The sequence below is a fragment of the Pan troglodytes genome, chromosome 13 (assembly GCF_028858775.2).
Source record: "Pan troglodytes isolate AG18354 chromosome 13, NHGRI_mPanTro3-v2.0_pri, whole genome shotgun sequence".
Taxonomy (NCBI): Eukaryota; Metazoa; Chordata; class Mammalia; order Primates; family Hominidae; genus Pan; species Pan troglodytes.
The window spans coordinates 130,586,357-130,589,319 of record NC_072411.2 but is presented as its reverse complement, the minus strand read 5'-3'; the positions used below and the strand labels follow the sequence as shown (position 1 = coordinate 130,589,319).

General features: G+C 38.9%; 1 pseudogene; it reads left to right on the top strand.

The window, feature by feature from the left end:
- The first annotated feature begins 1,506 nt into the window (after nt 1-1,506).
- LOC736370 (vacuolar-sorting protein SNF8-like) lies at nt 1,507-2,605 on the top strand (annotated as a pseudogene).
- The last annotated feature ends 358 nt before the right edge of the window (nt 2,606-2,963 follow it).

Here is a 2,963-nt window from a genome sequence, read left to right as displayed (position 1 = left end):
GCAGAGAACCATTGACAAAATAAGAAAACTTGGAACTTCAGAATGAAGGAAGAACCACCAAAATGATAAAAATATAAATAATTGTAATAGGTCATATGTCACTGTTTAATATGGTTTTCAGTGTTCACAGATATGACACATATGACAAGTATAACATAAAGGAAGGAACGAAGGGACCTATAGTGTGATAGCTATTTCTATCACACTACGTCAAGTAAGACAGCTACGTCTTACTTGAGGTGATAAAATATGATCTCTAAGTAGACTGTGAAAAGTTAGACATGTACATTGTAATCCCTGATAAAGCACTAAAAATTACACAGAAATAATCAAGATTTTAACAGGTTGATTCTAAAATTCACATGAAAAGGCAAAGGAATTAGAATCGCCAAAACAATTTTGAAAAAGAACAAATTTGCTCTACTTACACTACCTAATTTTAGGACTCACTATAAAGCTATAATGATCAAGAAAGTGTGGGAGTGACAAAAGGATAGACATATTGATCAATGGAACATATAGCAAGTCCAATAATTCATCCACACAAACATAGTCAATTCATTTTTGATAAACGTATAAAGCTGAATCAAGATTTTAGATTTTATCACACTTACAAACTTTTGATCTGTGAATGTCATTGTTAAGAGAATGAAAAACAAGCTAGGAAAAATATTTTCAAATTACATATTGAGCAAAGGACATAAATCCAGAACATGGAAAGAACTCTTAAAACAACAAGGGAAAACAACTCAAAAGTTTGTAAAATATTTTAACAGACACTTCACCACAGAGTACCTATGGATGATAGCTAAATACATAAAAATATGTTAAATTTTATTAGTCCTTAGGAAAATACAAAGTAAAATTATAAAAGGATACCAATACACACCTAATAGAATGGTGAACATTTTTTTAAATGCCAATACCAAGTGCAGACAAGAATCTGGAGCAACTGGAAATCTCATACATTTTTAATAGGAATGCAAAATGGCACTATGGAAAATACTTCAACAAACTTATTTTATAAATAGACACATATGTGTTTCAGTAATCTTATTCTTAGGTACTTACACTAAATAAATGAAAATATATTTACACAAAAACCTGAACTCAAGTGTTTATAGCAGCATTATTTATAATCACCTCAAACTAGGAACAACCTAAAACTTTTTGTCGCTTAAGTAGGTAAATGGATAAACAAAGTTTGGTACATTTATACAATGCACCTTTGCTCATCAATAAAAATAAACAAGCTGCTGATACACATGACAACATAGATGTGAAAGAAGACAGACTTAAAAGGTTACATACTGTATGATTCCATATATATGACATCCTGGAAAAGTGAAAACTCTTATGATAAAGAACAGATCAATGGTTTCCAGGGGTAAGAAGTGCATATAACATTTGACAAAAAAGAAATAGTACAAGGCAATTTTTTTATTTGAAAGAACTATTCTGGGGAGCCAGCAGCAGAGGAGCCCGGGACATGGGCCCAGGGCGGGGATGCACCATCGGCGGGTGGGAACTGGTGTCATCGCCGCAGAGAAATTTGCCAAGGCCAGCTGGGCCCGGCAGCTCACGCCTGTAATCCTAGCACTTTGGGAGGCCGAGGCGGGTGGATCACCTGAGGTCAGGAGTTCGAGACCAACATTGTCCAACATGGTGAAACCCCATCTCTACTAAAAATACAAAAAATTAGCCAGGCGTGGTGGCACGTGCCTGTAGTCCCAGCTACTCAGGAGGCTGAGGCAGGAGAATTGCTCGAACCTGGGAGGCAGAGGTTGCAGTGAGCCAAGATAGTGTCACTGCACTCCAGCCTGGGCAACAGAGCAAGACTCCATCTCAAAAAAAAAGAAAAAAAAAGAAAAGAAATTTTCCAAGGCTTAGTATAAGGAGCAAAGAACGGTCTTGGCTGAGGACCAGCTAGCCCAGATGTCAAAGCAGTTGGGCATGTTCAAGACCAACCTGGAGGAATTTGCCAGCAAGCACAAGCAGGAGATCTGGAAGGATCCTGAGTTCCATGTGCAGTTCCAGGACATGTGTGCAACCTTTGGGGTGGAGTCTTTGGCCTCTGGAAAAGGATTTTGATCTGAGATGCTGGGTGTGGGGGATTTTTATTACGAACTCGGTGTCCACATTACCAAAGTGTGCCTAGTGCTGAGCATTGGAGTGGAGGTCCGATAACTCTGGAGGAACTACATCAACAGGTGTTAAAAGGAAGGGGCAAGTTCACCCAGGATGTCAGTCAAGACAACATGATCAGGGCCATCAAGAAACTAAAGGCACTTGGCACTGGCTTCAGCATCATCCCCATGAGTGGCACTTACCTCAGTCAGTCTGTTCCAGCTGAATTCAATATGGATCACACCATGGGGCTGCAGCTGGCAGAGAAAAATGGCTATTGACTGTCAGAGAGATCAAAGCCAGTCTTAAATGGGAGAACCAATGAGCAGGGCAAGTGCCAGAACACCTGCTGAGAGAAGGGCTGGCGTGGCTGGACTTATAGGCCCCAGGGGAGATCCACTACTGGTTGCCAGCTCTCTTCACCGACCTCTACTCCCAGGAGATTACAGCTGAGGAAGCCAGAGAAGTCTTCCCCTGAGTGTGGAAGACTTCTATTGGCCAATAAACCTGGGCAGTTTTGTTTATTAAAAAAAAAAAAAAAATAGAAAAAAAAGCTCCCTTCAAAAAAGAACTATTCTGTATTTTGATTATAAGGGAGGTTACATGACTATGCTTTGTTAAAACTCTACATCAAAAATGTGAATTTTACAATATACATTTTAAAAATTCAAAATGAAACAATAGTAATTGATGATAGCCATTTTACCCACTAACCTTATATCAATGCCATTTCTTACACTTGATTACATGCCTCTGCGGCTCTAACTCCCAGTGGATGTGAGATACTGAATTATAAGGAGTTTAGTGCACAATCGCATCTCCATCTGAATATATGG